We start from the raw sequence: 26,335 nt of genomic DNA on the forward strand, positions 1-26,335 counted from the left end.
CTGACAGAAAACCGTATTCATTTGTCACTATAACAAAAACATTAAAAATTATGCATTAAAGAAATCATGCAAACCACCTGCTTTGGCCATGTGGACATTGTCTTAATGCTGCATCTAGTTACTTTTTTAATGTCTTACTGTTTCTCCTGCAGGACAGACTGGTGAACTTAGGGCAGTGAATCTTTGCTTTTCTGAAGTGTTTGCTGTTGAACTCCCACAGATCATACCTGCTTTGCCTGCCGTGCACTGCGTTCAGTGAAGTCCTTTCAAAGGTACAGATGGAACAGGGGAAGGCCTCCAGCTTCTCTCTTCCCACCAGCTGCACATCAGGCCAGAGGAACTCACCTGAAAGGAGAAAGAACAGCAAGCACATCTCACCTGACACAGCCTTCAGAGCAGGACACAACAACAGAGGAGAAGCACAGCAGATAGGGAGCTCCAATATAAGAACAGTCCCAAGGTCAGGAAGTAGCACCATAATTGCTGCTCAGAGATGGGGGAAAGGGCAGGGCTTCCTTCACAACCCAGAGAGGAATTTTATGCCACCCAGAAACCAACACAGTTGTTGCACTGAAAACAAACCAAATGCAAAGACCCATTTTCCAAGAATGCAGTTGGCAAAGGGGAGAGTCATTAAAGAAAATGAATTTTCATTTGTCTGATGCCAAGGCTTTGGGGTTTTTCTTCCTAGTTACTAGATTGTGTTCTAATGGAGATTTCAAGTTAGAAATCCCAAATTTTAGGCCTACAGAGTCCAATTTAAGGAAAAAGGTAGAAAACCCTCCATAAACTGTTCTTTGGATTGCATCACAGCTTCCAAGTCAGAAATTACCACACACAGTTACATGCCAGTAATGTACTCAGCTAGTCAATACGCAGAGGCAGCCGCAGAGGCTCTTCATCCCAAATAACCCCACCACAGAGCAGAGTTACCACTGGAGAGCCCAAGCAGAAGTATTTAACAATGATAGCAATTTGGCTGTGCTAGAGGAGATGTGTTTCCTGTGGGCCTAATAAGGAAGAGCTTTACAATCTGAGCAGAAGCCTTTCAAAGCCTCAGAGGACATGTCTTATCTGCACCACTTCTGCTCCTGGAATCCCAGAAATCCTGAAGACAGAAGGCAGATCAGACTGCAGCTTTCCTAGGCACAGATGTTGCAATCACATCTGCCTTAACTCTAAGCCAGAGTCCTTGTGCCTTCCCAACTCTGTCAGCATCTCTTAGTTGCTTTGGTGCTGGAAATGCCAAGGCAGAGGATAAAAAAAAAGTGTTTCTGATCACATCAGGTGTAGTAAAACACCAAAATAAAAGAAAAACGTCTGCAGATTATATTCCAAGCAAGTAGCAAGAAAGAAAAGTTTTTGAAGCAGCAGCATTTCTTCCCTTGTCTACATGTTTCACAAAGTAACACTTCAAATCCTGAGATCGGATTGATCAAAGTTGTTTTTTGGTTTTTTTTTTGGGGTTTTTTTAAGTGTTGATCTAGCAGCCATGGAGAATGACCATTTGTGGGTCAGACACTGAAGTATAATTAAAGATGAGTTTTACACACCACTCAGAGGAACTGAGTCACCCATGGGTGCAGATCCATGTAAACATTCTCCAAGCTTTTTTCAACTCATTAAAAATCCTCCCCCTAAACACCTATAGCTACAAGATGTCAGATTTGATTTGTCCCATTTCAGGTTGCTCAATGCAAGACAGACACAGACAGAAAGAACGAAGACCAGCAATGGCTCCAAAGACAAGGAGGGAATCAAAGCACAACACAACTCTTCTGTGACTCCAGCTCCAAAGCTTGGGTCTGCAACAAAAGTACAGGCTGCAGGACTCTGAATATAATAAGCTTCCTCTTGGCATTTTCAGTGCAGGATTATTTAATGCTTTTATTTATTACTTAGATGATGAACAATATAGTTGCAAAATTTGGTAGTTACCCGGGAAATGCTGCAAACATTCTGGGAAACAGAGTTAGAATTGAGAAAAGTGGGACTAAGGGATTAACTGCAAAACTGAAACTGGGGTTTTAATACTGAACTGAATGCCAAAATTGAAAAATAATTCCAATTTATAATAACGATAGGAGCATCATATGAAAAAGATGGTAAGCTTTATTCTGTTCATCACTGATCATAAGGTTGTACATTACACACAGGTTTCAATACAGATGTATGAAATGAGCTCAAAAGAAAAGCTAAGCAATCTGGGAAAGTTAAAAAGTGAGTACAACAGTAAAAAGATAAAGATGAGACAAGCTTCAAAATAGGTTAACAGCAGCTACAAGAATCACGCCCCACTACTGTAATATCCACTGTAGGGGAAAAAAATTAGAATAGTATCAGAGGAAATATGCTACCTCTAGGGATAGTTAAACAAGGGATTAGGTTATGGAGGGGTTACACAAATCTCCACTGATTGTTTTCAAGACCTGGTAAGAAGAACATGTCAGGAATGGCCCGTACATCACTCTCTGGCCTGACACTGAACTACACACTCACACATCCAGTACAGGGCCTCAGCACAGAGCAGTGACCTCCTGAGATCCCTTTTTCTTTCCTAAACTTAAAGGCTGCACAAGTTTAGGCTCCTGCCAGGCAACTCAGCAGGTGACTTGACTGCTCCTTAGAGCTCCAAGCAGGCTTTTGATATCTCTCTTTTCTAAATAGCCCAGGCAGGCTGTGATTGACAATTTTCTCTTACATGAAGCATGCTACCTTAAGTGTGGAGTACTCTGAATGATCCGCCAGGGAAATACAGTCAAACTACAGAGACGGCAATGGCAACTGATCCCAGGAATCCAGTCCTGGGAATGAAATCACAACTGCCAAACTGGGCAAGGATGCACATCCCATTAGTCCCTAGAAATACAGGCAGTTATATTTTCTTTCCTAGCACCTCCAATAAATAATTCTTAATAAAAAGAAGTATTTAACAAAGTACTTAGAGAAATAAGGAAGGAAGGTTTGACGTTCCTAAGCTTATTTTCACAGCAGTATGAAAGGAAATGAGGTAGAGTCAGAGCTAATTCTCCTTATATAATTTCACATGGAATGATTAGTTCTGCCCCAACAGTAACAGCTTTCCAGAGGGTCCTACTTGTCGCCAAGATTGCATACAGATGCTCTAAGTGTAGCTTCCTTATTCTCCACTGACAACCAACTTAAAAGGCCAATACAATATTCATTTTACTATAGAACGAAATTCACAGCATGAATAGTAAAATAATGTCAGAACTACCATGAAACTGCAGTGGCTGGTTGGAAGCTGTGACTTTTTAAAAGTTTAATCACAAAATGGATTCATGGAGAGGAGCTGCTTTGTGCTTCAGCAACATCCCACTGCCGCTAAGGATGTTCAGGAGCTGTGGTTGGACAAGGAGAGGGCAAAGGCACAGAGGAACATTCGTGTCACATGCCCTGCTGAATATTTTCCTTTAGAAGGCAGGTTTCAATCATTACTGGGCTAATGCCCCCCTCTCTTAAGCCTGATTAGGACAGACATTCCACATGCTAAAGGTGCTAGAATTCCTAAGTCACCTGGGTCACTTCTGGGTGAAATACCAATTACTGGGAATTCATCTCAACCAGGCCCACAAAAAGAAAGCCCTGAAAGACACCCCTCAGCCCAATGGTGAACATATCACACGGATAATCCGAAAACTCCTTGCAAAAAAAAAAAAAACTGCAATAGGTATTAGTACTCTTATAAAGCACTACAGTGCTTTGTGTTTAATCCTTGCATAGACACCAGTAGAAAAGCCATACTCAATTCCAAAATTTCTACTGCAAATTCCAGCTCAGCTGCTATTATTCCTGGCTTTTAAAGGATATATACATTTCAAATATGCATAATAGTAAATTTAACTATCAATGAAAAATTTAAGTCACATGCCAAAACAGCATGCAAAATAATAGCATACAAACTTTAAATGTGTGTATTTTGCAGTTTTTAGCACATCCATTTGTTTTACAAAAGACCTACAGATTAAATACAAAATACACTATTAGTTTTAGGCACAAGAACAACCAATTTTTTATGCCTTGCCCGAAATAATGACTAATTAGGCCAGCACCACCCTGCAGTCATTTCCATAAATCTTGCCTTTACATTCAAATCACAACAAGAAGAAAACTGACTTAACAACAACAAGAGCATATTTCTCATTAAAGTTTTCTAAAAGCAAGATCTGGACAAGAAATTATTCTGTAAAGTCAACAAGCTGATGTTATTGTTTATCTGGAGAACTTTAACTCGGACCAAACAAAAAGTTGCACTCAGAAATTTGCTGTATTAAACTGCAATCAGCCAGGGAAAACTTCCAATTGGGAAATCTTAAAACAGAATTTCACAGGATCTTGATGGATTTCTTATTTAGCGAAGTCATCCCACCGCATATTCCTTGTGTAAACCTTGAAAAGAACCAGAATATAAGAGATGCAATATGTTCAACTACTTATTTAATTTTTGATTTTGGGCATATTCATATTTAAAGTAAATATTAAAGCAGAAATATACATAGGAAATACAACTCAGATGAAATGAGGAGCTATACTTCAATTAAGATTTTTGTTTTAAAATGATGGTAATTATGGTGCTTCTGAGAAATCACTTGTTTAATTATATATACTAGACAAGATACTTATAGAAACACTTTATTTTCATAATGCAGAGACTTTATTTCTGTTTCATTTACAAAGGTGTCACCTGGTAAATAAACACCAATAAAACAGAATCAAGACTTACAGAGTCACATACTCCCCAATAAGTTTATTAACACACAACCCTGAGGTTAGCTTTTGTTCCTACCCCAAAACTGATTGGAACGAACAGGAAAAAGTGAGATAGTTTTCTAAGAGGTGGTCTAGAAATGGAGCTAAGCCACACCACCACTGCTCTGGCTAATCATCCATTCCAAGTTTTAAGCATTCCCAACCATTTCCTTTTTGCATGCACACACAAAGGTTTGCAATATTCTGGAAGCTCTTCCCTACATTGGCTTTACAACAGGTCTGTTTCTAATATGTGTATTTTATTAAGCTTTAGGAGGATTAACCGAGATCCTCAGTTCTTGAGGAAAATAAGGCATGGCAACAGCGAGGTCTCCAGCCTTCATTCCAACACACTTGACTGCTGAATCCTGCCAGGGTGAGTTATGTCCACCATGGGACATGGATCCCATCCCAAGAAGGAATAAAACACTGCATCATACTAAATCTGCATCCAATTACTTAGGTGTGAACTCAAAGGGCGTGTTTTTATCTCAGTGACAGCTTCTAAAAACGACTGTGAAAGAAATCTTGCACCCTGGATGGTGTTTTATCCATCAGGACCATGACCAGCACACATTTTCAGTTGCCAGAGGCATGGCCAAAGTGACCTTCTTAAGAACCACTGTAGCACCTCCAAGAAGAAAACATTCCCATGGAATTTATGGCAATTCCATACTTGTACGACCGAACATCAGTAACAGACAACCTGCTGCACAAACAGGCACTGACTGCCCAAAAATAATCTTGGAACAAAACTGGAAAACAGCATGTGAAGCCACACTGGTACACTGTTGTAGAGCCACAATACATACAGATGTTTTCAGATGCAAAACTAATTAAATTCCCCTTTTTTGGGTCCCCTAACATTTTTTTCACAATAATTCAGCAAAACTACAATACAGCAAATTACATATGTAATAAATTCTGAACATTTGATTATATGCAAACCTATACACACACAAATATTTGAATCAAAGTTGCTTATCCAAGATCTACTTCAGGATTTATGTGTCACAACTGTTTGTGTTCTTTGCTTTGACCATAAAAAAATAATTATTCAGGGGAAAAAATACAAACCACCCTTAGTGCCTGGCCTTGTCTGTTTTCCTCTAACTTCTGCATTTCATCATTAGCGTTTCATACTTCACTGTTAATTTTAGACATTCCTCCACTTCTCATTTGGACATCAAAGAGCTACTCATACCCAAAATACCAACAATCTGAAATACTGGCTTCCCTACTTATTGTCATTTATAACTTGAAAAGATCTTTGATTTCTTGCCTACAGGAAATACTGCCAATCAAAAATAAAACATATATATGCTCCCATGAATTCCTATAGATGGGGTCCAGCATTTAGGAAAATGGACTGGAGACATGGTTTTCACATTTACATTTCCTACCCTGCCTGCCGCTTCACACGTTTATTTTTACTTTCACATCTGACATGCAGCAATATGGCCAGCTAAGGTGTACGTTTAAGACATCCTTTGATATAAATCCATGGAGAAGTGAAATTCACACCAGGTTCTGTGTCCTTGCAGCACTCAGGCCCTGCTTCCCCACCGATAACTGCTCCGCTTACGGATGGCTGGGGGCAGCCCAAGGCTGCCTCTCCACAGCCCCTTGTTAACAATTCTGCCACCAAAGATTAGAGTGATTTTCCTGCTTTACAAACTTGGTAGAGAACATTTGTCACATACAAATGGGGAAAAAAAAAATGGTAGCCAGCTTTTCTGCTTTTCTGAAATGCCTGCCACACAAGTTCCTAACAGCCTTGAGTTTATATTTAAGAGTTTGCTCTTCACTTCTGCAATTTTTTTTAAATTAAAAATAATAGTACATTACACAACTAATTCTAACAATGAGAGACATGCTCCATTCAACTCAGCAAGCCATTTGCTTTGGTTTTGTTACTACTCCCACTGCACAGCAACTCATGTCTCAAGCAGTGGAACAATCAACATTAAGATACTGCTATTTATTCCAGTATCATAAAATAGAATCATTAAACAGTTCAGGTTGGAAGGAAACCTAAAGATAATTTTATACCAACTCCCTGCCATGGGCAGGGTTATCTTCTACTAGACCAGGTTGCTCCAAGCTCCATCCAGCCTAGCCTTGACCATTTACCACTACTATAACCAAGAATAACTCTCATACCACTAGAAATTTTCAGTTTATTTCCCTACAACAGAACACAATTCTCTACACACAGGACTGTATATGTTACATTTGTGAACCCAACTTTTATAGAAACAGCAGTTACCACTTTTATTTAACCAGGTAACATCTCAATTCCATGGAAAAGACAATTGGAACAGCTAATCCAAGACAGTATTCCACATTAAGTATTTGCTCAACAGCTGCAGGAGAAATGCCTTACCCCCATGGCTCTTCCAAGCTGGACTACATGAGATTGTTTTGGATAAAAATATTCTGATCTTGTAAAGCCAAACAACGAGATGCACAGATATTTCATTCCTTTTCTGTAGTTATATTCCAGCTTACAGACAGTAAGAATTAAAATGCAGCAAATGGTGCCAGAACTACTTGCCTTCTCTATGTCAGGAAGTGCTTGGTGTTATCACAGCTTCCAACAATCATTCAGCTGATTGCAGAAGCCCTAAGTGAAAGAAAGTACACTAAACATGTGCTGTTTTGATGATAAAATCATCTGCCTAGACACTTCCACCAGTGCAGGACATTGGTCAGAGACCACAAAACTTTGCTGCTTTGATCAAAAGAGAAAGTAACAAACTCAGTGCTGTAAATTGGGACAGAGGCCTAAAATGCTCAAGGCATGTGGCTCTGAGCTATGGGCTCAAAGCACTTTGCAGTCACAGAGTGCAGAAAACATTTATAAAAAGCTAAACCAGGAACTTTGTTTTCATATTCTCAAATTTTATTGAGCAGAAATGTTTGAGGATAGTTTATTGCTTTTACCGGCCACTCTAAAATGGGCCTCCAGCCAGCTAGGTCTTTAAAATATGTCTATATCTCTGGTTTTAAAACAACATTAAGGAAGTTGTATAATTTTTACCCTGGAGTCTGAGTGACTTAGCAGCAAAAGCGACAGGTTTCAGCTTTAACACAGGCACTTAGAAAGCTACAAGCACCACTTTTGCAACAGCACCTGTTGCATTTGGTATTGATCTGATGCAAGGGGATCCACAAGGGTTAATTAACAAGTGTTTAACTCGAGGAATCTCCCAGGAGACTCAAATTCAGGTGTACCAGAAATCAAACCGCGTTTCACCAGCTGAGGGAGGAATCTGGCACTCTGTAAAGTATCAACACCCTGAGCTGAGCAGAGTTTTCTTGCGAGGTTAAACCGTCACTATCATTCATTAAAGGGGGAAATTGACCAGAAAGGTTGTAAACAAGTCAACTACTAAACATACTTGTGTATTGCTACAGTTGTAAACATTAAGAATAACCTTCACTTTTTTATATATACACAAACTCAAAAAAACAGGATTGATCTAAAATCCTATCTCCTCTGACCTGATTTGCTCAACCTGGACTCACAGTAGCTAAACTGACTTTAGTACACCTAGACTTTCAAAAAAGGGGAAAAAAGACGAGGCAAGAATACACTCGACATGAGGCCTTGAAAATTAAAGGCCTCAGTTAAAATTCAATACTGTACTTCATATAGAGGCTCTTTACATAAAAATCTTGTCATGGTTAAGATTTAAGGTTAACCATGTTACTAGAATCCAATAAAATAGTTCTATTGAATTACGCCAAGCCATTGTTATAACCCACACTAAAATCTGCTATTTGACTTTACCTATTGGGCTCAACTTTGAACCATAAATTAAGCTTCAAACTATTTCCCCTACTCCTTAAAAAAACAAAGTACATGCTTTTGCACCTTTAAAGGTTTCTCTCCTCTAGTCTGCTACTCCAGTCATGTGTTGAAAGATTTGTGCAGACCTGCCAAGTCCCATTCATCCCAGACACACTTTCCTGAAGTTGGGATGTGTTTACAAAGTATATTTAAGCAGCTCCTCTGCTGCAAAGTGTTCCGTTCCAGGGCATACTTAGCTTATAATAATAAAGCCGATTTCCTAAAATCCACATGTTTTGCACAAGTAGTGTCTTTAATGTTTTTGTTTTCCTTCTTCTAAAAAGCTTGATGGAATGCCAAAGCTAAGGGTGCAATTTTTCCAGATAGCTTCACCAGCAGAACTGTTCATACGCATAAATACTTTAATTTTGCTACTTGGAACCGAACTAGGTTCAGATTTTGCCGCTCCCTTTAACGGCTCACAAAAAAAGCAGCCCCTACACCTTGCGTGCCGAAACAAAAGGGCAAGAGAAGAGTGTCTGTACGAAACAGCCTCCCCACAGGCACCGCGACCGCCCGGGCCCCGGCGGTGGCTGCGGCGCGGGGCCCCCGCGGGCCCGGGCCCGGGCCCGGCCAGGCCGCGCTGCCCGCCCGCCGCAGCGCCCGGGAAGGGGCCGGGGCAGCCGCAGCCGCGGCCCGCGCTCCCGGCCCCGCCGGCAGCCATGTTAGAGCGGCGGGAGGCGGCCCCGCGGCTCCCGGGGAGCGGCCCCTGCCCGCCCGCGGCGCTCTGGGGCACGGCGGGGCCGCGCTCCCCGCCCAGCCGCGGGCCCGTGCTCGGCGCGGCCGCAGGTGCCGGGAGCCGCGGCGGGCGGAGCCGCCTGCTCTGCTCCCCTCGGTTCCCCCCGCCCAGCGCGGCGGGGCTCGCCCGGAGTCCTCTCCGCCGCCGGTCCTGCAGCCGAGCGCCCGCCCCGCTGACCCCTTCCCTCCCTCCCGGCTGGCGCGGGCGGCCCCGCTCTCACCCCACCCCGAGGGCGCTCACCTCCTCCTCCTCCTCCTCCTCTTCCTCCTCCTCCTCACTCCCTCCTGGAGACCGTCGGCACCGACGCGCCGGCGTCCCGGCCCCTCCCTCAGCTCAGCGCCGGCCCCCCCTTCCGCCCCGCCGCCCGGGGACCCTCCCTGCCCGCGGGGACAGCGGGACGGGCCCCGGGGCTCCGCCGGGGAGAGAGAGCCCGGCTACCGGAGCGGGGCACGGGCAGAGCGAAGCGATGGAACGGGAAACAAGCCGTGCGAGGAAAGCGACGAGCCCCTTCGCAAGAGTTTTGGGAGCAGGGAGGGGTGGGAGGAATAAATAACAAGGAGTTATGCACCAGGTGGGCTAAATAAAAACAATTAGAAAGAAGATGGTTTTCAGGGAGAAGCAGCTGAAAAGAGTGACAATCAGGGCTGTTGCCAGTTAGATATGAGTAGGAGGTGTGTGTTCTCTCTGTAGCTCAAGCCTTCTCAGGTGGTGCAGCTCCTGGGAGAAGCTGAGCAGGTGTTATCTTAGAATTATCATAAATTTGTAAAATGATTTCAGTTGGAAGGGACCTTAAAGACTTCCTTGTTCCAACCTCCTGCCTCAGCCAGGAACACCTTCTACTAGACCAGGTTTGTCCAAGCACCATCCAGCCCGGCCTTGAACACTTCTAGGGATGGGGCAGACGCAGCTTCCCTGGGCAACTTGTTCCAGTGCCTCACCACCTTCCCAGTAAAGAATTTTTTCCTAACATCTAATGTAAACCTGTTTTCTTTGAGTTTGAACCTGTTCCCCCGTATCCTGTCACAACATGGTCTTGTAAGTTGTCTTGTCCCATTTTTCCTTTAAGTTCCCTTCAGACACGGGAAGGTCACACACAACGAAACCACCCCGAAGCCTTTTTCAGGCTGGACAATCCCAATTCCCTCTGCTATGTGTCACAGGAGAGCTGCTCCATCTCTCTGATCGACCTGGTTGCCTCCTTTGGAGGTGTAACTGTTACAGGCAGGTGTATCAACCCTCTTTTTGCCCACACTGAGTAACAAACCTTCCCAGCAAAACTATTTTAGAGGAGAAATGTTTTGTCACACAGACTCGGTTTAGGGTGGTGTTATCTCTGGTATGTAGACAGAAACATTTTTTTTTTTAATAGGAAGTCAAAATGAGTAACACCTAATGGAGTGACAAAGCAGAATTTCCAGAGAGTACAGCTGTGAGAAGCATCAACACCAGTAACTTGAGGAATTATGTATTTTTTTTCCCCTTCTCTGGCTAGTCAGATTATGAAAGAGTGAGGAGAAGGCTGATTTGCATGAGAAATACCCTTAGGATAATGCAGTGTTTTGTTTCACAGGTTTTTGGGTTCAAAAATCCTGGTAAAGTTGTTTTCCAATAGCTGTCCACTGTCCTGCACCTCTGAATTCCTGACACTGCAAAGCTATGGAAATGTGAAAACGTCACAAAGGAGACAGTTATTCATAGGCTTTACCTAGGCAGATGTGGTAAGACCTGAATATCTTTTAATATTTATCATGCACATTATAAATAATTTTATAAGGTTGTATCTTTCAGACAGGTTGACAGATGAGGAGGCCTCCAGTCCAGCTGAATAATTTGCCCCTGGCGTGTGCTGAAACACAGACAAACAGGATGTTTTATCCACAATTTATGGATAGAAAAATTGAGGCAAGGAAGTGAAGGCATTTATTTTCCAAGTGTAGAAGTGCTCATTTGTAAGCAGGCAATTTAGGCCTGAACTTTTTTCTCCCTTTTTTTTTTTTTTTGAGGAAAAGAACCATGTATATACAGTTCCCATTGAAACTACACTTGAGGCACCCAAGCAGAAAGTCTTTGGCCATACTCTTTTGGGGTCCTGCAGCCCTAATCCCATGTTCTAATTGGCCAGTAATCTGTGGACAGATATTGTAACAGTTCCTTTAGAATATTTTTCTACTTCTCACTCATTTGCATACTAATGGCATAAAAATAGGCACTTCCTGCCAGTAATTAGTTGGAGCCCAGAATTTAAAGAAAGAAAAACACCACAGCATTATGGTAGATGGATGGTACTGAGGAAGCTGCAAAATAGAGTCACTTCTCTGGTGCTCAGAAAGTGCCTTTAATTTAGAGTTCAAGACTGGCAACTCTGTTACCTCTGTGTGACAGGGATTAACTGTTTGCTTGGCCTAATAACTTTGCCTCTAATGAGCCCCTCTAACTTTTTTCATGGCAAATCACTCGATCTGTCCTGCGCCCAGGCTCGCTGCTGTAAAATGTTTTTCTTTTTTTGCCTTTTTCCCAGAAGGAATAATGCTGGCAGGCTGTGAGTGGAGCTCCTTGTGGGTCACCGTGACTCAGACCAGCACGGAGGCTACTCAAGGGTTCCTCACCTAATGAGGCACTGTGGAACCCATACCACATCAAGCCATGTGAAGTTCTAAGTTAAAAGAGCCCTTAGGAGCTGCATGTAAATATGGGGTTATTTGACTTCTCACATGTAGGCCATAGACTTGATTGCAAACCAAGCTGGTGATAGCTGGAAATTTTCCTCTTCTGATACAACAACAGAGGTAACTTTGGGTTTACATATCATATAATCATGGAACAGCTTGGATCAGAAAGGACCTTAAAGATCATCCAGTTCCAAGCAACTTCAGTGAGATGGTGAAAGTTTATTTTGTTGCTTTCATGTCCCCAAATTCTGGAGATCCTCAGTACATGGAGAGAGTCCAGCAGAAGATACAAACATGATTGAGGGGCTGGAGCATCTCTGTTCTCAAAGAACCAGGGGATGGATCCAATAAAGGGTGTTTATGCTGCTTAAGACTGAAACCTGCAATGCAAAGTAAATGTTTGGTTCCCTTAATAAGATCCAGAATCACAGAATGGCTTGGGTTGGAAGGGACCTTAAAGACCATCCAGTTCCAACCCCTCCTGTAATGGCCAGGAGCGTTCCACTATCCCAGGTTGCTCCAAGCCCCATCCAGGCAGGTCTTTTAGGGATGGGGCAGCCACAGTTTCTCTGACCATCCTGTGCTAGGACTTCCCCACCCTCACAAGCAATGATTTCTTCCTAATACCCAATCTAAACACACCCTCTTTCAGTTTAGAACTCTTGCCCCTTGTTCTGTCATTCCAGGCCCTTGTCCCCAGTCCCTCTCCAGCTCTCCTGGAGCCCCTTTAGGCACTGGAAGGAGCTCTGAGCTTTCCCTGGAGCCTTCTCCAGGCTGAACAAATCAGCTCTCTCCATTTCTGGAGATGCTCCACCTTTCTTACACCTTTTATTTTCCCTTCCCTCCATCCAGCCCACTTTGTTGCTAATCTTAATGTCAACCATGTGCCAAACTCTCTATTACATTGTGCTGAACTTAGAAGTGAAATTGTGTCACTTTTTTTTTTTCTTAAATCTTGAAAAGCAAACCTTGTGAAGCTTGTATCCAGCAGAACTATAGTGCCAGAAAGTATTTGCCTGAAAACTTTGAGACTGTAGCTTATTAAAGCACAGATCCTTAAGATGATTGGGTCTATTCCATTAGTAGATTTATAAAGTGTGCAGACTGGATAAACAACAGTGACAGCTTGGGGAAGTGTATGCACCTGTTTATTAAAAAGACGTTAACAAGGGCAAATCTAAAATAAGAACATGTACCACAACCCAATTTTCAGCAAATTTTTATGCATGCCTACACTTAAGGTTACCAATGTTATTGGCAATTTCTCTCTCTCTTTTCTCTCTCAGAAGTACACGGCAACTGATGAGCATGGAGCATCTGTGGCAAAGGAAAAAAACACCGTCTTCAAATTTTGAGGAGCAAACATGACCCTTTCTTTTTCTACTGTTTTCCACCCACATTCAGTTAGTGTGAGAGAAGAAAGAAAATTAAAAAAAAAAAAATAGCAGAAATATTTTCTTTGCAGGGAAATACCGAAGAATGTATTGTTCTCTCATTCACAAGCAAGCGCTTTCATCACCTCTACTTCCATTTTGCTCTACATCATAAGTGACAGCGAGTTTTCTGTATTTTGCTGGTATAACTTAGAAGGGGTCAAGATTCTAAAAGTTCTCCTGCAGAACTGAGTCTTCTGTTTGGATGTATGCAAATTCTACAGCGCTTATGCCACTTGTACTTTGCAGATAGGTATAAGCGTATGCAAAAATGGAGATTATATGTGTACATGCAAGTTTTCAGAATTAATCAACCAAGAATGTACAAAAACTACAAATGCTTTGCTGAAATTTGGCTCAAAATAGATTTCTGAATTAGCCTGCTGTAGCAGCTTTCACTCAAGCTTGCTAAATACACTCATTTTTTATAAATAATTAATAACTTATAAGACTTGCATGATGTTGGGGCTTGGAGCAACCTGGTCTAGTGGAAGGTGACCTGCCTATGGCAAGGGTATTGGAAGGAGATTGCCTTTAAGGTCCCTTTTAACTGAAACTATTCCATGATTCTATGATAATACTATTGCCCCAGAAAAGCATTTTAACAATATATCCCAGTCTTGGGAGGACCTGATGGTACTTTTTTCTATTCAAAATTGCAGTAGTAGTGTTTTCATAAGTATAGATTGCTGTTGGCCTGGAGCCCCTCCAGCAGTAGATCTTAATCCTCAAAGATATGTAAGTGCTCCCACCTCCTTTTTAGAGATTGAAAACAGGAAACTGCATGGGTTAATAACCGAGTAAATGATTAGAAATTAGGCTTCAAACTTATCAAGTGTATTGCAATCACAGTCACAAACCCTTCTTGGAGTCACCTTCATGTCAGTAGTTGATGTGAATATTTTTGAAGACAAATCAAAGTCCTGGACTTGCCTAAGTCCTGTATTTCAGAGTATGGCCAGGGTACAGAATAGACCCCTCAAACACATCTGATTATTTCTGTTATTATGAACTGAAGCAATGGGTCCTTGAACATTTCTCACAATTCAGCAGGCAAAAAAACAAAAGCAATGTTTTACTTCAGTCTACCTTTTACTAGAGCTGGATACAATAGGATGTGATTATTTTAGGAACATTAAAAATATCTACTATCTTCCTCCCATGCTAGGTAGAATAGTAGTCTGAAGTAGTTTTGCTTTGTAATTTTCTGAAACGAAGAATTCTGACTTAACCAAATCTCTTCAGAAGGAAGCTGGCTGATATTATCTTACTTCCCTCTTTTCTTATTGTGGAATTGTTGAGAGAATGCCAGTTGTTGCTACTTGTCATCACAACTTTCTAGTCCATATTATTGCTCGTTAGAGGCAATAAATGTTAACCAGCAGACTACTTAAAACTTACCAGTCTGCAGAATTTGAGTGCATAGGTAATAAAATGAAGACATTGTAAATCTGGGTTTGCATTCATTAATTGCACACACACATAATACCTACTTTCTGAAAAATAATTCTCCTTTATTTGTCTTCATGATATTTGTTCAGCAATTTTTTTTTTAAGATTTTTATTTCTTGGATATTATATTATTCAAAGAATGAATGTTTCTCTTTGAAGAGATTGCAGCAAGAAATGGGAAAACTGGGAATGGCAGGATGATGATCACTAAGATGGTTTTGGCTCCAAACAGTCCTGTTTTGTCCCACAGGCATGGTAGTAAGAGTGTGTAAGGTACCAAGTTTGCTGAAGTGGGTGAATGGATCCTGGGGTTCCATTCATCTGGGGATGCAGACAGCAGATGTGTTGAGGGATGTGCACAGGTTTCAGAGCTGCACTGGGCTCACTTGCCCTGCTAGGACTGAGCTAATGCACAGCTGATTCCTCTCTGAGGGAAACTTGATTCTGGATTTCAAAGGGGACCCTTTTAGTATTCCTAGTGATTTTTTTTGGCTACAAAGCCTGGCAGTAAAAAAGTTATTAGGGACTCTGACACCAATGTGTAGCCTACAGAGCTGGGGCAAAAGATTTTATACCACTGCTGCCCACTGCACAGAAAGGCAATGGCATAAGTACCCCCCCCCCCAAAAAAAAAAAAAAAAAAGAGTCAAGCTCTGTGAGCAGATTAACAAAGCTGTTTGCTATTATGGACAAAAGCAGCAGGGAAAAAAAAAAGGAGAGGAAATGGGCTGTATTACTGTGAGTTGGCACAGAAATGAAATACCAGGCTGCAATTTATGTATAGTAATTGTTCACGAAGCATTCTTTGGGTTTTGATAGTGACTCATTGTGTTCTTTCTGACCTTTGATGTACAGGATGGGCTGCTAGAAGACAGAGGAAGCCACAGTAAGAATATAAAACTTTATTAACTTAAGATTTTGTTGGTTTGTTTGCTTTTTTTTATTATTGCTCATTGGTAGGTAATATCTCTGGAAAAGACAAACAAAGGCATTTACCTTGAGCCCTCATGGGTTTTGCCATCTCTCCCAGGCTTTTGTAGTTGAACAAACAGTTGAAAAATAGCTTTGGTTTTAAAAAGGAAATTTGCTAAACAATTGGTTGCTGACGTTGATTACTGAGTTCTGAAAAATAAGATAACTGATTGCAATACTATTGTGTTAGTAGCCCAGGTAATAAGCAGTATAAGCCCTGCTCTATACAAGACACACAGAAAAATTACCAAGAAGATATTCTTCTGAGTGAATGTTTTATGTTTTAAAGAAAATTATGGAAAAAAGCTTCCATAGAGTCATCAGAGTAGACACAACAGACTCTTCAGCACCGTTAAGTTCCATTATGTAAATCCACAGTGATGTAAGCCAGACACTGTCAAGTTTGATACGCCCCAAATTTGACCTAATTAGCCATTTGGTTGTTACTTTTTTCCAAGCTTGTGCAACTGGGCTCAGTTCAGGATATAGATGCTAATTGAACACGTAACCTACAGGTGCTAAAGAATCCTTACAAAGGAGGGCCTGTCCTATTAGGAATGCAAGTCAAGGCCCAGGGTCATCGGCTCAGATGGTGGGGATGGGAAAAGAAATCCCATCTACAGCTCTCTTCACATGGCCATGTTATTTCCAGGAGTGAAATTCAAATTCAGGGTAAACCAATGCAATCTAATAGAGATTTGCCAACTGAAGCCACTTGGGCTTCAGGGAAGGAACATTGCTGTAAGCTTTTAGAAAGCTGAGACTCTATGAGGCAAAGCCTGAAGTGATTTACTCTACCCCCAGTAACAAACACATCCCTGTCCAAGACACAACTGAAATTTTCTCTTGTTCATTGACCCACCATGGGATCTGTGGGTGCCTCCACGCTGCCACATGACTTGTCCCAGCTTTGCCTTTCACCTTTCCCTTCTCTGTCCGTGTGCCCCCAGCCTGAGATAATCACATTTACACCTAAGTCCTCTTCCCACCCATTTTCCAAGCAGGAATGCAGTAACCTTTTGTCATGACTACACCTTGGCCCAGATGCTGCAATGTAAACACTCTCTCTCCTCTGCTGTTTCCCCGCAATGCCCAAACCAAAATGAAATAAGATAAAAAGAGCTGCACAGCCTCTGAGTTTCCTGGCTTTTATCTTTTTATACCAAAGCCTTTGTGTTAATTTTGCATAGCTATTTTTACATGAGGAATAATATCCTGAATTACTGCTATCACGTGCACTTCAGAATCCCACCTCACCATCCTCAAGTCATCTGGCAACCTGATAGTGTTTCCTGCTCCTTCCTTCACATCAGCGCTGCAGAGAGCTTTGCTAAAAGTTTCACATCTGAAAAAGCAGATGATTTGGCAACACCTTCCTATAGATTTTTTTTTTCCCTTAAAGAAGTGTGCCTGTCTTTGAGTAAACTTTTCTTTCCAACTGTTCTTTTTTGTCAGCTTGCCAGCTCAACTTCTAGTATTGTTCTGCAGAGATTGCTGTAAGGAAAAATGAAAGAGAAGAGAAAGGTAGAGAACTGGGGGAAAGGGAAAAAGGGTTCAAAGGGCATTTAAAGCCTGGGGAGCCTAGCATGGAAAGGGAGATAGGCTTAGGAAACAGGGAATAAAATGGTGGAATGAGAGATAAAACAAAAACATAAAGGATAAGGGATTAGAGAGATAAGGAGTTCAAGAGATGAAATGTGAATAAAGGAAAACAAGAAAAATAAGGATGAAAGGAAAGAAGTGACAGGAGTAAGACATGTAAACAATTAACTAGGAAAATATTCTGTTTATTTTAGTGAAAGAAAATTATAATATCTTTATTATTCTCTGGTTTACTAGTTCAGAGGAATTTTTCAAGCTAAGAGCTGACACTTGGGTAGTATTACTGAACAATGATAAATATAAGACTTTCAGTTGTTGAATTAACCCATTCTGAATTTGTTTAATTAGTATGTCATTCAGACAGTTAAAATTTGGGTGAGAAAAGCAATAAAAAATATTAACCACTGCAATAGAAAATGCAGATCTGGAAGAAGTCTTCCCAATATTTGCAGTTAAATCCATCAGCTCATTGATAATCACTCCAGAGCAGAGTGGTACACTGAAGATTAATACCAGAGATGAAGAGAGCAAAAATATTTAAAATCAGTGCTGAGTTCAAGTTTCAGCATTGCCCACTGTCCAGGAGAAAACTGCTCAAGATCACCATTTTTCTGTGAAAGTATTTCACAATATTTTTTTCCCCATAAAGATATTTATCATAAAGTGTTATCAGGTCTCAGTTTCTGTGTGAGCTCTTCACATAGGTCACATAATGTGGTGGAACCCAGATAATATTGCTTACCTTCTCTGGTTGTCTGAGTACATATCATCAGGAAGCTGAAATTTTGTCAAACCCACTCTGCTTTTTTGTTTGATTTTTTTTTTTTCACATAAAGACTATATATACCTACAAGTCTAAACTCATCAGCAAAAAGCCCTAACAAAAAAACCCACAGTTTTTGTGCTTGACTCTGGAAGTCACCAAACATCCCTCCCTTTCCACTACCCCTAAACTTGCATAAAATAGTTCAGATGTATAAAGGAAGATATTCCTTGAGGTCAGTTATTTGACATATAAATTTTTTTTCCTGCCCATGTAGCTCCAAAGTCTTCTGAGCAGGCCTCAGGCTGCTGTGAAGGTTTCTGGAGACACAGTCAAGGTGTTACACATCCCTTCTCCTCACACTTGATAGGACAATCTCCCAACAGGAATTCTTTCCCCAGAGCATCTACAAAGAAGAGGAAATTAAGTCTCTAATGATTGCCAGTCCCAATTCTGGAGACAGGCCTATTAATTCTGTCAGAAGGAGAGGAATCTTAGGATTTAAAGGTTTGTTTCAGTACAAATCATGAGTTAGTCAATGGAAAACTGGATTTACTTGAAAGCAAAAAAAAAACCACATTAAAACAACCCTAAAACAACCTTATTCCAACCCTGTGAACCCAAACTGAGAAGCCAAAAGTACCTAAGAGCCATAGGAGGCAGTTGTGTATTTACAGAAGGACCCAAGCCTTACGTCCTCTCGTGAAGTATTTGAGGTATTGCAATGAGAAACCAACAGTAACAAACAGCAATTTAAACATCCTAAATTACATTGTGTAAAGCCTCAGCTTGCCAAATGCCTGAATGAAAAAGGATGTGGAAGATGGGCTCTCCTTCATTCTAATTCAACCCATATCTGGGAGTATCTGTTAAAAATAGGACATTTTCTCTTCCCTAATAATAATAATTTTCCATAGACAGCTGTTGATGTGCCCATAAGTTCACAATAGCTCTTTTTGCAGTGGATTGTAATAACAACTTCTTCAACTCTGTCTTTGAATTCAGAGCAGTACAAGCTATTCACAGCGAGCACTTTAATCAGTGAATTTCAGCTTTTATTCTGACTTTGGTTTGTTATAAATGCTACACGCAGACATTTGATATAAATAAACTTTGCCCCAGTGATTTGCTCGCAACATGTTTTCGCAGCAGAGTTTCAATATCCATTATTACCATTGCACAACTGCTCACCTTGGCTGACCAGGGTTGTTTGTTCTGGGAAAGAAGCAGTCACCAAGAGGAAATCCATGTCATGGGGCCATGATGGTCCGATGGATAAGGTGTGCTCAGTTTAAGTCAGGAGGAGCAAGATCACAAGACTAAAGAGGTTTTTAGGACTATTTTAATATTTCCGTTCCTGTTCCCTTGACTCAGACCTTGCTTGTAACATCGCTAGGAGAACAAAGAGGCCACTTGAATGTTATAGACTGAGGTCAAATTGAAAATTAATGATCTCTTATCACATTCAGACAAAGCTCCAGCTGCAAAGGGTGGGGTTGGGTGCTTTTCTGGTTTATTTAATAGCCACTGAATCAGGGCTCTGAACAGGGCTTGCCTAGTTAGAACTGCAAAAGATGAGCTCACATGCCATTTTCTGAGTTCCTCAGCCATGCCCTCGCCAGAGCCTGGCCTGGCAACCCTTTACATGGCTGCTGTCTTCCAGGAGAGCAAACGGAGTGCAAGTTTAATATCTTAATGAAACAAATGTCAGGCATTTGTTTTATATGAATAAAACATCTTTGGCATAAACCACAGTGAAAAACAAATTCCAAAAAGGTTGTAAATCAGAATTCAGCTTTCAGGGCGCTAAAATGTGTGTGTGAAAAATTATGCTGAAGAGCCAGCTCTATCTAAACTAAATCGTTTGGCAATGCCCTGTCAGCGCAGGAGAAAATGGATGTAATGTGCACATATGCACAAGGAGTGACTCAGAATGATGTACAAGTGTTACTGTATCTACTCCAAAAGAAATACCTGGAAGTCAGGAAATACAGCTCCACGGTTCAGCAGATTTGTCTGAGGATAGATGTTCTGGTTTTGAAACTCTGGTTTTTCCCCAGAGTGCTGTAAAGATGTCTCATGCAAACAAATACAGTCTGGGTCAACCGATATCTCTGGGACTATTGCACAAAGTATAGTTTTATTTGGTATTTATGGGAGAAGAGTTTCAGGAGAAAAACATGCCTGCTGGCAGCTTAAGAACCAAACAATAGATTGATATCTGTAGGTCCTGGAGCAAGACCTGTAGCCTAAACACACACACATTAATCTATGTGTAAGTCCAGGCATTTCCTTAAGAAGCCACGACAGTTTAATTGCCTATGAATATTCATATAAATGAGTTTTGTTTGGAAGAAGGGCAGCAATCTCAAATACTTGTACCAATCTCTATTGAAGCGGAGAAATCTGAAGTCTCCGGTTTCCTGTTTATAAGAGTTTGGGCTGCCCAGACAAAACACAGCAGCAGGAACAATAGCACAGGGCTTGGATGACTCTTACGGCACCTCTGAGACCGGGTTGTCTCAGCTAAAGGTAACATCACTCCGGTTTACAATCCCAGAGCTGGAGCTGGAAACCTCGGGATGACCTGCTGTGTGTTTGTAAAGTCGGTGCTCCAACGCAAATGAAATGGCACCAGAGAGACTTCAAATGGTTTGGGTTGGAAGGCACCCTTAAAGGGCTTCTAGTCCAACCCCTGCCATGGGCAGGGACACCTAGGTTGCTCCAGGTTTCTCCAAACCCAATCCAAATTGGCCTTGAACACTTCTAAGGATGGGTCATCCACAGTTTCTCTGGGCAACCTGTGCCAAGGCCTCACCTTATTCATAGCCAAGAATTTCTTCTTAATATCTAGTCTGAATCTACCCTCCTTCAATTTAAAGCCATTATCCCTTTGTCTGTTACTACAGACCCTACCAAAACATCTGATCCAATCTTTCTTGTAATCCCCCTTCAAACACTGAAAGGCCCCACCCTTACCCACCATTACCCTTCTCCATTTTAGTGTTTATAGACACAAACTGAAACACAACCTTGGGGCAGCTACTGTCGGGCTATTGGTCCTCAAGAAGGTTTGCTGTAATAGTGTGCCCTTTGGAATCCTTCCAGGAGGGAAGAACATATTTTTTCAAAGACAGTGTTGGGCCTTTGTGTTTATTTGCTGGAAAGAAGTCCTCCTCTGTCAGGTAGAGTGATTGAGGTTTCTTGGAAAACACCGATGAGGAGGCTTGTGCTGAGAAGACAGAGAAATGATGGAGGACCTTGCCAGAATAGCAGATCAGATAAAACTCTCTTGGTCACCATGGTGAGGAGGGAATTCAGCTCAAACAGAGCAGCAGACTGTCTCCCGCTCACTAGACTGTGATGCTCGGGTTCATCCCACTGAAGGGCATCTGTGAGACAGAGCTGAGCACCACTCAGGAGCTATTACGTAGTAGGTTGCAGTGCTGGCAAATGTTTTCGATTTTTTTCTCAAGTGCCATTTATATCTGACTTTCCCATGTTCTTCCCTGCTGCTACCCCAATGTAAACAGCGCGGGGTCGTACAGGAACCACTCTCCCTCTTTCCAAAATGGTAATGCTGGGGATCTGAGGATGACTAATCTCTCCTGTTTACAGTCTGCTAGCTGTTTGAATCCTAACATAACTTAGATGACAGGGTTTGGGAGACTGGAGAATTACATGTTGCCAAGCTACTAAGGAAAATCTAAAAAGAAAAAAAATAAAAAGACTTTTCATGAAGTGTCTGGTAATTTCCCTCACTCCCTGAAACATCCCAGGCTGTAGTTCTCATATCCTGCTCTTCCCTCTATGTTTAAGAAACACCTAATATATTCACCTTACCCATCTGGGACCTGGGACCAATTTCCAAGAGGCCTAAAAGAAGATGAAGAAGAGGAAAGAAGCAGAGATAGTGACTAGATCATGCCCTGGACTCACTAATCTTTAAACAGCTATGTTGGTATAGGAAATTTCCTGTAGAAATTCCCAGCTTGGGTATCTAGTCCCTTCTCCACACCTGTATCATCTGTATATAACTATATCATCCTCATACATATATTTATATTTATATATGTATATATATATATTTAAAACCCAGCTGCATGTTCACTAAATGCCTTCAAAGATGTCCAGTGAGCCCTTAAATTATCTCTTTAAAAATCCTATTGCAGTTACATGCCACTTATTTCAGCCTGCATTTAAGCCCATTAAATAAATCAGAGAAGATACACAATTCCACAAGCCCTTTTAATCACAAGAAAGATACAGGCAGAAAATGGTCGTCTGTCTATAAACCCAAGCTGAAAAAGTTATATCAGAAATGAGGTGTAAATTTTTAAGATTGCACATAATTCAGCTGTTAGAACAATTTAACATTTGGATACTGCACATGGGATGTGGGATAATTTTTGTCACTTGAAGCCTTTGAAATTGGAAAACTTCCTAGAAGATATGTTCCAAGTCAACCACAAGTGACTGAGCTGCAGACTCAATAACTCAAAATTGAGGTGGATTGTGTGAATGTCTGTAATCCACCCCACACAGGATGGCAGGCTGGAGAACTGGGATGGCCTCAGAATCTATGAAAACATTTTGTCTTTTCTGCTTGGTGTTTCAAAAAGAACTGTCACAGCTCAATCAATTAATAAAAGATGAAAAAGGTGCAGCAAATAAAACTGCAGTCAGTTAAAGGCTGAAGGTAGAAGATGGATATCCCCTACAAAAGGTGAAGTGAATTATAGCAATTAAATAGAATGATCCTGATCAATTAAATAATGAATCACATTCCAAAGCTGATAAAATTTTTATTTGAGATTCAACACATGAAGTAAAAGAGTTCAAATAGCTATGGAGGAACATAAATACCCAATTTGAAAATATATTCAGCCAAGCAGCTGTCATAGTAACCTTTGCAAATAAAAGTGTTATAGAGGAACTTTACCGGGGAATACGACACTAAGTAGTGTATTACTTCAGAAACCTGGCACTATTACTCATCTTAAATGGGAAAGATTTGACAAGAATGGGAAAATTCAGCTGTGCCAGCCTAGCAGGTGTGTGGGAAAGAACGTTTTCAAAGCAAAGCCCACGGTGCACTTCAATGTTGTGCCCTTTTGGGGCTCACTGGAATGAGTTTTATCTAATGGCATCTATTTTGTACCAGCCAGTGACATAGCAAGTGATCTTTTGACTCATTTCTGGAAAAAATTACATGTGGCTGTTTATGGAAGTTGTTAGTGGAACAAGATCTTTCCTAGACTATACTTGTCATGGACTTTTTTTCTTTTTGGCATAGTAAACTAAAGAGTGTTTTGTGAATAGTGCATAATATATTACTGAGTAATATAGAAACACGGTCACATCATTTTTGTAGAACTGCAGAATCCCAGAAGGGTTTGGGTTGGAAGGGACCTTAGAGATCATCCAGTCCCACCCCCTGCCATGGGTAGGGACACCTTCCACAATCCCAGGTTGCTCCAAGCCCTGTCCAGGCTGGCCTTGGACACTTCCAGGGATCCAGGGGCAGCCACAGCTTTTGTGGGCAATCTGTGCCAGGGCCTCCCCAGGAGCAATTCCTTCCCAATATCCCACCTAACCTTGCCCTCTGGGTAAGCCATTGCCTCTTGCTCTGTCATTCCATGCCCTTGTTCAAAGTCCCTGTCCAGCTCCCTTGGAGCCCCTTTAGGAGCTGGAAAAGGAAGAATATGTAGAGGAGATACAGGGAATTTAAGCTGAAAACCAACTGTAGCTACACTGTCATGTTTAAAAGCTAAAGCAGGCCTTGTCTTGTCTCCATCTGTGCATGGGAATGAAAAGGCAGAAAAATCTGCCTCTCTCTAGGAAACTATTCCAACTGCTGCCTGTGGTATTGTTATCAGAAAATGGAAAGCTTGCTGCAGTAGGAACCAAGGAGCTGCTGACTGCAAAGGTTTGGGCCCCTGTCACAAAACTGTTCCAACAGGTACTGTTGGAAGCAGAGGTGGGCAGACCTGATAATCAGAGATGCTTCTGAAATTAATAAACATCACTTAATCTGGATACTCAAAGGTGAGAAAAGACAATGGGTTTCCCTAAGCACCCTTCTGTGGCGAGAAGAAGATTTTGCAAAACATGAGTTTACATCAAAAATCAGCAAAACTATTCAGGGGAAAGGAGAATTATGTTTCTAATGAAAAGTACAATGATAAGACATTTAAACAAATAGGAAAGAAATTCCTACATTCACGGTATTGTGTTTTGGTACACCCAACGGAAGAGTGTCCTCTCAGGATGTTGGTCCTGCTCTCCCCATCCCATTTTGACCTCTGCACTGCCTTATTGCTTGTTGTGAAAATTGCTGAAGCTTCAGGAATGTATTCATGCATGTCCATCTCATGTTTCTAACAGAAAATCCTGATAAGTTTGGTAAGATGACTGGCAGTTACTTCCACATTTTTTTCCCTCTATCTCTGGTTTTAATACTGAAATTGCATCTTAACTTTTAACTGAAATATGAAATCTAGGCCTTTAGCTGATTACAAGGTTAGAGCTTCCCTAGTACCTGACCTCTCATCCTACACCACTTGGTCTTGTTCTTACCAGCACTGATTTTGCCTTATTTTATGCTGTGGCCTAGAGATTTTTTATGCCATTAAAATCACAACTCCTCAAACTTGTCAAGGCTGGCCTTTACACTGGTGTAAGGTACAGCTCCTTTTCTTCTTTTTCACAATCTGCCAGAAGAGGCCATTGATCAATAACATCTCCCAGGGAATTTTTAGTACAGTTTTATTACACTTTGGTCAGTTGATAAAAATAACCACATTTCACTGCTTTGGTAACCTGAACATCTTAACGTCAACCATCATCACACCTGGATAATGGGCAATTAGTTTTTAAATATGGTCTGACTCATTCTTTCTCTTATGATATCCATTAAACTCTGGCAGAGAAATTCTTCCCAGATCTTCAGTGCTGTTTCTGGCTCTTTTAAGGTTGGGTTGTTTTTTTTTTTTTTTTTTTTTTTCCCCTTCCTTATGCATAATATCCTGCATATTCTAGCACATGTGAGTGAAGATTTGTCATTTTAAAAGGATTTCTTGCTTTAAACTTACTATTTCTTGAAACCTAACCTCATCTTTAGTCCAGCACTGGCTGTAGAAAAAGCAGCCAGGTTGGAAGGAAATTTACATAGAAGTTAGAAGTAATTAAAATTCAGAGTTGGCTGGACACTTGTGAAAAGTGCAGATGACTACCTGTGCTCACATATGCAGTGCATTTGTCTAAGTTACTGGTGTGTGAAAAGCAAGGAATGGAACAAAAGCTCCTCTTGCTGCCATAACTACAGCAGATGCTGCTTGATGCCTGCTGAAATTCAGAAATATGCTCTCATCCTTTTACAGCAGCCTTGTGCCTACCTCTTGTGCCCTTGATTTCAGACCTCTGACCTTGCCTTTCTTCTGGCATCCTGTAACAAACAAATCCATGGACAAGTAGGTGATCCTGTAAGAATCCAAGTTATTTACAAGAGAAGATACTGGAGAAGAAGCTGCTCAGAGATGCTCCATTCTTGGCACTTTAAAATTTTCTATTTCTGCCTGATTTTAATTAATAGCCTTGTGTTTAAGATTAAATGTGTTCAATTTGTGCACAGTGTCACATTACAAGATCAGTTATATACATAGCAATACAATTATTATTCTCTGCTGACAAATGTACCGTGATATTGATAAAAATGCAATAACTTCAATGTATGTGTCAAAATCTGTCCCGATAGCTTATTACAGATTGGTAGATGAACATAAATATCTAATGTTCAGCCTGTAGTGTTCATTTGTACCATGGCAGATGAAGGTATGGGCTGAAGAATTAATTTCAAACACAATACAAGTCTCCGATACTCGCTGAGCCTAAGGTATGTCTTTGCAAGTGTTCGTGGAAGTATGGGTGACTATTTCCCCAGCCCAGGACCAGGCTGCAGGGAACTGCTGACGTTCAGCTGCTTAAACCTCTTTAAGTATTCCTAAGACCCTCTGGTTCTGGTGAAAATCCACCAGCTTATCCATAATCACCTTTACGTGTTTCCAAGAAGGGAGCGTG

The 26,335-nt window shown here is 41.2% G+C and overlaps 1 protein-coding gene across 4 annotated transcripts in view; it reads right to left on the reverse strand.

Moving 5' to 3' along the window:
* GTDC1 (glycosyltransferase like domain containing 1) overlaps window positions 1-26,335 on the reverse strand; it is a 281,383-nt gene that overhangs the window by 160,650 nt on the left and 94,398 nt on the right. For 3 of the 4 annotated variants that reach the window (XR_008431818.1, XM_053947688.1, XM_053947690.1), the window contains exons 1-2: window positions 9,606-9,995; window positions 228-345 (exon numbers count right to left, since the gene is read on the reverse strand). The gene's annotated coding sequence lies outside the window, so the exon portion shown is untranslated. Of the gene's footprint in view, window positions 1-227; window positions 346-9,605; window positions 9,996-26,335 lie in introns of those variants that run through there. The other variant, XM_053947689.1, reaches the window with a different exon arrangement.

The sequence above is a fragment of the Vidua chalybeata genome, chromosome 7 (genome assembly GCF_026979565.1).
Source record: "Vidua chalybeata isolate OUT-0048 chromosome 7, bVidCha1 merged haplotype, whole genome shotgun sequence".
In the NCBI taxonomy this organism is placed as follows: domain Eukaryota; kingdom Metazoa; phylum Chordata; class Aves; order Passeriformes; family Viduidae; genus Vidua; species Vidua chalybeata.